General features: G+C 40.1%; 2 protein-coding genes across 2 annotated transcripts in view; one reads left to right on the top strand and one right to left on the bottom strand.

Moving 5' to 3' along the window:
• nrxn3a (neurexin 3a) overlaps positions 1-12260 on the top strand; it is a 759351-nt gene that overhangs the window by 559354 nt on the left and 187737 nt on the right. The window lies entirely within an intron of this gene.
• The window catches only part of efcab11 (EF-hand calcium binding domain 11), an 81374-nt gene that overhangs the window by 42656 nt on the left and 26458 nt on the right, over positions 1-12260 (bottom strand). The window lies entirely within an intron of this gene.

The following is a 12260-nucleotide window of genomic DNA, read 5'->3' as shown; positions in this document are numbered from 1 at the left end:
TTGATCTGTGAATTTTTGTGCAGCAAAATCCATTCTCTTCAACAGGAATCCACGCAATCAAGAATTTCGCAATGGGATCAAGTTGGTATCACACAGATTCGCCAGTTAACCAACAGAAAGCTTGAAATTGAACTTCTGTGTGAGCTGTGCTTCATACACAGTACACTAGTGACAAAGAACAGTGGAGCTATTTTTTCCAGCAAAAATGCAGCCAAAGTTTCCCTAATGTGACCACACCTTTAACTCCTTACAAACCCCAGTAAGCAAGCTAAAGATGATAGTAATGAGGAGGATCACTCTAGTAAAACTATTCCTGAAAGTTTCTGTATTGCAAGGACAAAGAAAAACACTTGGGAATAAATAAGACAACAAACATTTGGTAAATTCTATTTCTTTTTGAAAACCCCTGAGCCATCCCAAAATAAATGTTTATTTAATTTTGAAATGTTCTTTTATCTATTTTTGTGAATTATTCACATACATTGATACAAATAATTGGATGGCTCTTATTTTTGTTTGCAGCTAGTTCACTGAACAAACATATAAAATCTTTTGTGTGACAGTAAACAGCACCGTCTCCAATAGGATGCTTGTTTTGAGTCTCTAATGTGCTCTGTGCTCTCAGGTCTGAACAACCCTGCTCTCTACTTCTGCTCACGTCTGAACAAGGTAATTATACCTGCAGGTGTCTGATAGCTTTATTCATGGGACAATCCTTCCAGTTATCCTCTTTGATCAGTGGGAGAAAAGCACTTTTGGGCTGTCATCTTCATCTCCAAAGCATACGCTTGCCGACGAGGAGAGAGACATCAGTGTGGCAGCTCAGGGGGCCGAGTATAATCTGAATCTGACTGGAGGCTTTTAGAGAGAAACAGGAAGTACCTAAACTCAGATGTCACCAAACAATCTCTCCCTGGTAGAAAACTTGGGTGGCATGTAGAACCAAAAAATCCTATCTTTACTGACATCAGTCTATTCTTGAGTTAGTCATGTTGACCCAGCGAACAGAGATATGATCAAAGTCATTTTTCTATCCAAATATGTCCTTAATCAGTCTGTGGGCTGACTGTAACAAGAGTTGAAACCATTTTTTACTCATGTAATGTAGGAAAGACCCACTCAATTATTATCAGGCAGAGAGTCAATCATCTCTTTTTCACAAGAGACACCACAGCCAAAATTGGAAGTGATGCAATCTGGACACAAAACACCCATTCGACCCATGATTGTCATATATCTATATTGCAGTGCAGCTGTCCCTGACCAACGTCCCAGAGATGTTTTTGCCAAAACAACAAACAAGCATTATCTGGAGTAAGTCTTCATCGACTCCACTGACAGACACAAATAGAATCCGCAGCTTTGCTTTTCAATCTCTACAGTAAGTCAGACAAGACTTACGTAATGTGTGTCACACAAACATGCTGCCTCAAATCCCGGCTGCAAAAACTTTAATGGCCTGTGCCTTTGAAGACAGACCTTCCATGCGGTGGGTGTTTAATAATAAAAACATGACAGTGGAAAGGCTGTGGAGAAACAGAGCAAGAGACGATCCCACTATTCCCACGAGCCTCAGTTTAGAATCTCTGACAGCCAATCACAAGGCTCACAGCTTAGGGCACAGACATGCTTTTAGTTCTCTAAACTAACAGGCTGTTTGAGTGAACAGGCTACAGCTACATTCTACAGGACAGTGAATGCATGTCTCAGAAACCAAGCATAAGTTGATCTGTGTCCTCTGATCAGTAGTCAGCAGTCCATGTGATCCTCAGTGTATTATAGGCAGCTATCTCTGCATTGAACAGTCAGAAGAAGACAATATGCAAACCTCCTGTGGAGATCAAAGGTACTCTTTTGCTCTTATGAAGATCGATTTTAAAGGACTTTCTGTTGGACAAGCACAAGTAAGTTTTTACAGGATCAAGATGACCACTATCTCTAGAGATGAACGGTATTTAATGTGACCCTTTTGTATTACTGAAATAAATATTGTGATGCAAGATACAGAAATCGCACCGATCTATATTTTGACGTACAACCGAGTGAAACGGATTATCAAAAAACAAACAAAAAAACAAGTAGGCTGGGTTCAATTTATCGCATTATTTGGATGGAAGCAGATCAGAATGAGAGCTTGCAGTTGACAGTAAAAATGGGGCGGAGTTTAAGCTACACTATACTGCCAAAAGTATTGGGACACCCCTCCAAATCATTGAATTCAGGTGTTCCAATCACTTCCATGGCCACTGCTTCTACAAACATTTGTGAAAGAATGGGTCGCTCTCATGAGCTCAGTGAATTCAAGCGTGGTACCGTGATAGGTTGCCACTTGTGCAATAAATCCATTCGTGAAGTTTCCTCACTACTAAATATGCCACGGTCAACTGTTAGTGGTATTATAACAAAGTGGAAGCAATTGGGAATCACAGAGCAGGATCAGCGCATGCTGAGGTGGTGCACAGTGTGCAGAAGTCGTCAACTTTCTGCAGTCAATAGCTACAGACCTCCAAACTCCGTGTTGTCTTGAGATTGGCTCAACAGTGCGTAGAGAGCTTCATGGAATGGATTTCCATGGCCGTGCAGCTCCATCCAAGCCTTACATCACCAAGTGCAATGCAAAGCGTCGGATTGTATGGTGTAAAGCACGCCGCCACTGGACTCTAGAGCAGTGCAGACGTGTTCTCTGGAATGACGAATCACGCTTCTCTGTCTGGCAAGCCGATTGACGAGTCTGGGTTTGCTGGTTGCCAGGAGAATGGTACTTGCCTGACTACATTGTGCCAAGTGTAAAGTTTGGTGGAGGAGGGATTATGATGTGGGGTTGTTTTTTAGGGGTTGGGCTTGGCCCCTTAGCTCCAGTGAAAGGAATACCGCCGTGACTTTAAAGGGATAGGTCAGTGTGTGGTGAGCAGGACGAGGCCGAGGGCCGTGAGAGAGCGGAGCGAGGCCGGTGGCGTGATTAATGATGAGCGACACCTGCGCGACGCACCGGTCTCGTATCTCTCAGTGGAGATCGAGAGAGGCCAGGCCTGGATTTTATTCAATGTTTATGTTTTATTTGATGTGACAGCAGTCGTCCGTGAGGGGCTGCTGTCTTTTACTTTCATTTTGTATTTTTTTTGTTTTGGTATTAAAAGTTTGTTGAATGTTCGCCGGTTCCCGCCTCCTTCTTCCCATAACAACGAACCTCGTTACACTCAGGCTAAAATGAAAATTCTGTCATTATTTACTCATCCTCCTGTCATTTCAAAACTGTATGACTGACTTTCTTCTGTAGAAAACAAATTAAGATATTTTGAAGAACATTGCGGTCCAAACCACACTGGACCCCATTGACTTTCATTGTAGTCATTCGTCATTTATTTTCTACTTTTGCGTCACACAGAATAAAGAAAGTCATGCATTTTTGGAATGACATGACGGTCAGTAAATAATAGTTTTTGGGTGAAATATCCTTTTAAGCTTGAAGAAACAAGAAATGGCTTCTTTCTTATTTATACCAGGACTTAAAGGATTAGTTCACCCCAAAATGAAAATTTCCTAATAATTTACTCACCCCAATGCCATCCAAGATATCCATGTCTTTCTTTCCACAGTGGGAGAGAAATTATGTTTTTTGAGGAAAACATTTCTGGATTTTTCTTCTAACAATGGACTTCCTTGGTTACCATCGTTTTAAAGTCCAAATCAATGCAGTTTCAAAAGTCTTTGAAGTGTTCGAAGAAGAGGTTGTTATCTAGCGAAACGATAGGTCATTTAAAAAAAAATAATAATAATTTATAGACTTTTTACCTTCAATAGTTCGGATTGAGCTGATCAACAAACGGACAGGGAACTACGTCATCACGTTGAAAGGTCACGCCGGCGCCGGTAGAAGTACCGCCCCACTGTTTACAATGCGACCGTACGTAGGAGGATAGTTCAAATAGTATTGTTTGCTATTATATATATAGTAATAGTATTCAGTGAATATGAATATGAATATGAATAGTATATGAATAACATTCTGATGAATATGAATAGTAGTTCAAATAGTATTGCCGGCGCCGGCGTGACCTTTCAACGTGATGACGTAGTTCCCTGTCCGTTTGTTGATCAGCTCAATCCAAACTATTGAAGGTAGAAAGTCTATAAATTATTTAAAAAAACTGAAAATGACCTATCGTTTCGCTAGATAACAACCTCTTCTTCAGCTGTGATCGCATACAGCCCGTTTAAACACTTCAAAGACTTTTGAAACTGCATTGATTTGGACTTAAAAACGATGGTAACCAATGAAGTCCATTGTTAGAAGAAAAATCCAGAAATGTTTTCCTCAAAAAACATAATTTCTCTCCCACTGAGGAAAGAAAGACATGGATATCTTGGATGGCATTGAGGTGAGTAAATATTAGGAAATTTTCATTTTGGGGTGAACTAATCCTTTAATGTAGGTTCTTCTTCTAGAAGGCTGCTTGATTTTGAGAGACAGTTCTTTGCCTACTGCCTCTACACTCCCAATAGTTCAAAGAAACGATTCATTCAAATAAGAATAATGGACCATATCAACTGAAGCCTATACTCATGCCTCTATTAAACATAATGAGATCTAAGACATCTGAGAGAAGTTCGAGGAAACTCCTCCACTTGATAATGACAGAACTAAACACAGTGGGAGGAAAGGAAATGTAAGATAGAATAAGCCCTAAACAAAGAATTCTTATATTATAGAAATATGCCTGTTTTCTCTAACTGAAAAAAAGACCTATACTTGGCATTCACTTTAAGAGCTTTTGAGGCAGCCTTTCACTCTAAGTGCCGATACAAATGCTGTTCCTTAAGATTATTCCAACATAGCATTTACTTTTACAATAATAGCTCCTTCAAAAAAAAAAAAAAAAAACATTGTAAACATAATAAAAATAAAAATAAAGCTCTTTTGAGATCACTTTAAACCAGCCAAGTCTAATGTGGGAATGCTTTAATAATGTAGTGGAGGATTTAGTGTTGTTTTTTTTAAGATGTTTATCTTCATTATCTTTTTAAGTACATTTGCAAATCACTACAATTCCGCAGAATCCGATGCAGCAATGTATCATCACTCTGACAATATGTGAATGCATCATGACGGCTTAATTCTATTACATAATTCTATATTAAAACGAGCCCTTTTGTCTTTGACGTACAACATATTGGAGAACCAACAGTTTTAAGCCTGCAGTGAACTTCATAAATGATGCCTATAAAGAGAAATGTTGTCCAGTGCAATAATATGATTGCCAACATAGTTGGCTGCTGCTTTCCCTGATATTTTCTAAAGAACAGCTCTGTTGCCTCTACCCACGTTGTTTCACAGAGTAAGCTATTCATTACACCAGAGCAGGGGTCTTCAACAAGGGGGTCCATGGTAGAACTGCAAGGACTCCGCCAATTATTGTTTGATGTAATTTTTTTGTGAGAAAAGTTTAAAAAACAAAGAACATTGGGTTTTTCCGGGCTCAAAAAGAGTGTTTCTTCATACATACAGTATGTGTAAATGTGTATGTGTGTATATATAAAATACACATTAAAGTATTTAAATAGTATATATATACACTGATGCAAGCATTATAAAGTCTATTAAGATGATACTGTTGATATTGTAGATCACTCTTAAATGCAAACATTTTATACCACATATAAAGGGGTCCCTGTCCCATCTTTCTATTGGCATTTTAGGTAACCAATGCCCTTCTGAAAGCAGTTCTGAAATGGCCGTCTGTGTATAAGAGAAAAGATTTTGTCTGATAAGACAGAAACAACATAACATGAGTAGAGCACAACATAAAAGGAACATGAACAGGGGTTATATAAGGTCCTTATGGGAGGAGAATGCGGGACCAACACAAGTGCTGCAGTGAGCTTCCTTCCATCCCTGCAATCCCATTCCATCAGTATCAAACACACAGTAAATGGCCAGAATTTTTCTTTAACGCCCCTGGCTCAGAATGGCTCGGAGCTTGGACACTTCCTGTATCCTCTCATCCTAGATGCTTGTCCTGTGGCTTCAACTCAATTCAACATCTTGATTTAGTCCCAAGAGAAGCATAAGCATCGTTAAAGAGCAGCTTACATTGTTGAGACCAAATGGACTCCCACTGCTTCCTCTTCCACATTGGGAATAGAAATACTGACAAGCAAAATTGCCACAGAAGTATTCTCTAGCAAAAATCACACCATTTAAAGTAAGAAAACGTGATAAAGTGTCACTAAATAAAGAGCAGAGACAACATCAATCAGGGTAAAGGGCTTCAGTGACCTTGTGTTTGTATTAGGAAATAAACCTCGATAGATTGTGTGATTTGAGCTGGGTTGGAACGTACCCTCGATAGAAGAGAGATCATTTTCTTTGATAGCCTTAATTAATTCATTGATTTATTCAGCTCTCCAGAAGCTCCTTAAATCACTCCGCAGATTATGATCTCACCGGTACATATTAAACGCGTGAAATTTAGCGTCTTATGTGCAGTAACAGATATGCCTGCAGGTGGAAATTAAATGAATAACATTCAAAAGCAAATTAAACACAGAAAGGTGCCATTGAAAAAGAGAGAGAAAAAAAGTCACGCTTGTTTGCTTCTGACTAAAGTTAAGTTTTTAAAGCGATTTTTGCCATGCATGCTTATCGTTCATCTTCGGGGAGCGCCACCAATGTTGCCTCACTCCTGGAACAACGCCTCTTGCTCTCTCAGACGTTCTGACGGATGTATCAAGCCATCTTTATTAGCCTAGACCCCGGGAGAGAGAGTTATGGGCACAGCCCAGCAGCGTATTGCTATCTCTCTCAGACAGCAGACCATGGCCCCCTCCGTGGCCCTATTTAAAAGGCACTTATATTTTCGCTTCAAGGAACGCAGTTTTCCACTATGGCATGAGATCCTTGATAGCCGCACACACGCCCAAACAGAAAAAAAGTAGGAGGGGAAAAAAGAGGGGGGAAAAAACTTCCTCATTAGAATTCCAACAAGGTGGATGATTGCCAGTGGAGACTAATGTAATTGTCATGGCAACTACACAATGTACAAAGATCCCAATGGAATTACTCTGATTTTACCCTTCCCCCTTTCCATAAAAGCCACTGGTTTAAAAAGAAGTCAAGAAGACATTTCGGGTTTGGAAATCTCAGATGGAACTGACAAGCTCTAAATAATTTCACAACCGATGGCACAACTGGGAAAAAAAAAAACTAAAAAACATCAGGTTACAGACAAAAATCATTTATATATGGCTGTCAAACTGAAATTATATAGTGAAACGGTATGTATACAAAAATTAAATGGGCTAAAAGAGCACATCTTTAAGGCAGACATTGAACAATACAAAAAGAAATGGATTTTCTGCATTTACACAGGGTATGTGTTTAGCCTCCCTCTGCAAGTGAAGCCAGCCAGACAGATGCAGAGGCTGGAGGAACAGCCACAAGCAGAGGGCACCACTCTCCTCACCCATTCGCCCACTCTAAGGGGAACCAATGTGATTACTGCATTACCCTCTGGCAACCCTGCTTGAATTCGGAGTCTGCCTTTAACCAGCTCGCTTGCCTAAAGACTGAGAAACAGAGAGAAAGGGAACAAGAAAGAGCGGATAAAGGGTCGACAAAGGAAAATTTTAAATAAAAAGATTAATCTAAGCATTTTTTTGTCTCGCTCCTAATCGTCATTCTGCATCTGCGAATGGGTGATGAAGTTCTCGGGAAAATAAGGCAAGCCCTGGTGCAGGCTTTGCCCTTTTCCGCAATTTATTATTTCTATGAGACGACGAAAAGAAGGGGGAAAAACAAGAGACTGTGGAAATTAGCTAAAATTAGATTAATCAATTCCACCTCCCACAAAATTAGGTCCATTGCCCTGTCAAACAGTCGTGAGAGAGAGTGTGAAGGAATAATGTTTTTTTTTTCCCAAAAGCCACTCTTCAGCTCAACATTAGCAGCTTTCTGAGTGTCCAGTACAGAGCTGAATCAACTGTGTTATTGTGCCTTCATTAAGCTTATTGTGTCAGCAGGAAGAGGGGAAAAAAGGGCTATTTTAAGGGATTTATGTACTCTGTGCTTCCATGGGCGGGCAGTGAAACTCCAGGCCAGCAATTCCTCCTTTCAGAGCACTACAAAGGAAATGTAATTACCTTGATATGGTGGCAAAGGGAAAGGGCAAACTCTCAATATGCAGTAAATGCACTCACGCTGAGACCAGGCAGGGCTAATTTGCCACTGATCTGTAGGAGTTTTTCCTCATTTCTATCCCCACCACCCATTTCTCTCTCTCTTCGCCACTCTCTGGGAAAAAATTGCATGAAGGAGCCGTGACCTCATACCAGGCTACATGATCTCCTCAGCTCTGAAAACGCCTAAACAGGACAGCATTAGCATGCAACATGCATATTTAAAAACAGAGGTAAAATCATTTTTTCCTCTTTTTTTTGAGAGAGAGAGAGAGATACTCACCATAACCTCTTGCTTGGCCTTAGGCATTCACATTGTAGGGTAATTTGCATGAATATTTTTTAAAGGCACATAAAAAGCACTCAATGGTTAATAAGACGAAACTCCTAGAGAAGTTTAATTTAAGAATGCTAATTAATTCACTTTTTCATTAGCCTCCATTTCAGATTAGGGAGGCTCTGAAGACAGAAGCAGAGAACACAAGGTTTTTGGAGAGTACGAGTAAACCGCCACTCATCTCTGCAACTGAGAGAGAGAGATGCAATTACATTTTTCATTGATAAGGGCAAGTGGTTTTATTATTCCACAGGCTTTTCTCTTTGTTTAACTCAATTTCAAAGTAAAACTTTTATAACACATTTGTAATAAAATGTCACCATTATTGTTTTGATACAGTAGGGCTGTGTAAAAACAGTGATTTTCAACAATGTGACTGTGTCTGATTAATTAATTAATTGACAAGACGTCTTTTTTTTGTTGCTGTTAAAATCAAAAACATACAGAGCAACCAATAACAATTCTCTAAATAAATTACAAGCTGGTTCTGAGACAGTGGAAGATCCTCAAACATGTGTGCAAGAAGCTTGCTGGTTCAGATTCCTGACTGGAGGCGAATAAACCAAAAGATTTCTGTTTTAGCAAACAACATAACATTTAGCACCTGACTGCTCCTAGTGCTCAATTCTCTGACTTCAGTTTGTCCTGTATAGTCAAAGAAAGAGGAAGATACTGTACATGCAAATTGATCAAGTTTAATGGATGTAGTATAATTCAGTCGACAAATGCACATAAAAGCTCCACTAAAAGAGAATGAAAGGATGTATGGTGCAAAATGGGCTTTTACTTTGGACTTATTAGTAAGGACAATTCTGTAAAGCTGGGATGTCAGAGAGGAGAACAATAAGAAACCTGAGATTCCTCACCGAGTGAGAGAACGAGAGCGATGTGGAGGGGGAGGAGGATAAAGTGAATAAGAGGGAAAAAACGCTGCATTCTTGTAACTCAAGAACTGTAAGAATGTGTGTGCAGCAGGTATTTATGGAAAGGTGATGGCAGATAGTTGCTCTAGAAACGGCGACAACAAAAGAGAAAAGCAGAGAGTAGCGGAAGAAGGGAGGAAAAAAAAGAAAAACAACTGCAGGCAGCGCTCAAGGTGTGATGGCACCAGCTCTGCGTACCACGTCACCATGGCAACAAGGGGAGAAATGGCGGTGTTAACATTCATTCAGAGAGGCAGCACGTGTCCATCAATCTCTAGCACATAAAGAGGCAACAGCACGTCTGCTAATAGTGTGAAGCCTGCAGGGCGCTCCATTGTTCTGCTATAATTATGCCAAAAAGGACAGGAAAAGGGTGTTGCTCTTTTCTTCACAAAGGGGTCGCAACACAAACAGATTCAAAACAGAGGCTTCAGTTCATCTCAAGGTATAAAAGAAGAGCAAACCTGACAACACGCACACACACATTGCGGGCACCCTGTGCACTCTTTTGAAAGAGACACCAAAGGCGGACAATCCCGCTTATCACTTTGTTGTGATAATCTTTTCTAAACACAGCCCTGGGTGTGCAGATAAACTCCAAACACAACATTCAAGGTGAGCTCTCTCTCTCTCTCATTCTCTCTCTCTTCCTTCACTTCTTCCTTGGAATTCCATTTTTTTTTCCATTTGGTCCGTTTGCTGCCACACTCTGTCAGCAGTGGCAGGATGACGGGGCGGAGGAGAACCGTAGGAAGTGGAGAGAGGAAAACAAGATGGCACAGCGGCGTGAAGGTTATGACTTTGAACGTGCTCTAGCTGGGGACCGGAGCGCACACACACTGACACGCAAAGACACAAATACACACACGGAGTGCTCTGAGTGTTCCTGTTTGTTCCAGGTGCTTCTCTACTCTTGCTCAAGTCAAACATCTACATGGCTTTACATGGCGGGAGACACGGATCAACTGGTGAAGGTCAACACCTGAGAGGGTGGAAGGAAATCACCAGCAATTAGCTTAGCCAAACAGAGCTAAAATGAGTAGTCGGCATTAACTGACTAAAAAGCGTCTAAAAAAACTAAAAAGATAATTAAAAAATAATACAATGTGATCTCATGAGTATTCATATGTATTTTTACGCAAAGTGGTTCTACGACATGTACTTTTACTTGAGTTTCAATAGACACTGAAACATACGATATTAACCTATTGACAGCACTAAAATGTAAATTATTTACACTTTAAAACCTTAAAATTAATTGTATTTCTGTAACCGTTTAACCATCGTTATCGTTATAATGTAATATTTATTTTATATGCCGTGGGACACAAAAGGTGTTTTTTCAGTATAGTCCTATGCTGTGACTGACAATGGAACCAAAAAATACCCCAAAAACGTAAATTCACAAAAGCAATCAATTTTATTTGTGTGCTGTGATCCAAATCTTTAGAATGTATACAGTTGTGGGGAACAGACTCAAATTCGAAGCATTTCGATCTCCCCCTGGTGGCTTGAGGCAGTGTAGGTGATAAACCCCGCCCTCTGCATGTAATAGAATGGGACGAGATCCAAACTAAAAAATCCAATTATACTTCAAATAATTTTTTTTCCAAAGATCGTTTCTGTCATTTTAGGTAGTTCTTATCACACAGGCATGTTCAAGTGTTAATTCATTTTTCCAATTAGTTTGGTTTTGTTATTTATTTAATACTATAAAAACGGGATGTGACAACACTTCTGTGTGTATCTATGTAAACTATGAGTGAAGAGCGTCAAAGGTTTCTATTTACAACGTGTTTTTGAAGTGTTGTAGCCAATGTTGAGCACATGAACGCAATGGCCAATCCAAGGTGTTTAAGTTAGTCAGAATAGGGTAATGAGAAAATATAGAGTAATGGATCGATCTTGGGATTTTAAGAATATAGAGATCGTTCAAATGAAGATGTGATTAATCGAATTAATATCAGATCATTATATTAGCTGATTATCAAACTAATCATTAGCTACAGCCCTAATGCCGACTGAGAAGTCACTGGATACAAATTCTAAAGTGTCTAAAGTCATGCTACATGCTTTCTTGTGGCATAAGCCCTTAGCGCTTCGGTTCTGACACAACTGCGACATTTAATTAAAAACAAATGCCACAGTGCCTCCTGAAGTCATAAGTCACTCTGCCAATGCTGTGTTGGCATGTCATTGCAATCATAGCAACACAATGACTCACTGAGGTTCTGAGGTTATCAGCTACTAGTACGTCAGCTGAGCTTAAGGTCAGAAGGACACAGTATCTACACTGTCAGTGATCAGGGTTTCTGCAGTGTGAGAGGGTGTTCGTATATATTAACCGACCTTGCAGGACAACTGGCCTGCTCTCAACAGTAGCTGCAACTTGCAGCAGTGGCCAACCGCAGAGGATGAGTCACATCAAACAAAGAACTAAATCTGTCCAAAAAAACAAAACAAATGTGCACATATGCGCACAAGGAGACACGTGTCGCATCTCTTTTTGAGCCCTCAAACACAGGATGAAAGAGATTAATTGCCCCCTGTCTCAGAACTGCATACGGTATCCACATCACCTCTTCAAAAGGATAAGAAACGGAGAAGAGAGACTCAGCTGAGGGCTGATAATAATGTGTCACTATAACTGCAAACGCAGGGACAAACTGAAACCTCTAGATACATCATAGTACGAAAGTAATGCGGAGATCTTAGTGGGAGATTGTCGAATGTCATATTGGCTTTGGGATCTGGCGATAGCTCTGGGTCTAGTGATAACTGTTTGAAATGAGTGTGAACGCACAGCACACGCAGGCTCGGAATCC

The sequence above is a fragment of the Rutilus rutilus genome (assembly GCF_951802725.1).
Source record: "Rutilus rutilus genome assembly, chromosome: 21".
Classification (NCBI taxonomy): domain Eukaryota; kingdom Metazoa; phylum Chordata; class Actinopteri; order Cypriniformes; family Leuciscidae; genus Rutilus; species Rutilus rutilus.
Note: the sequence above shows the minus strand (reverse complement) of the source record. Positions and strands in the feature narration are given on the sequence as shown.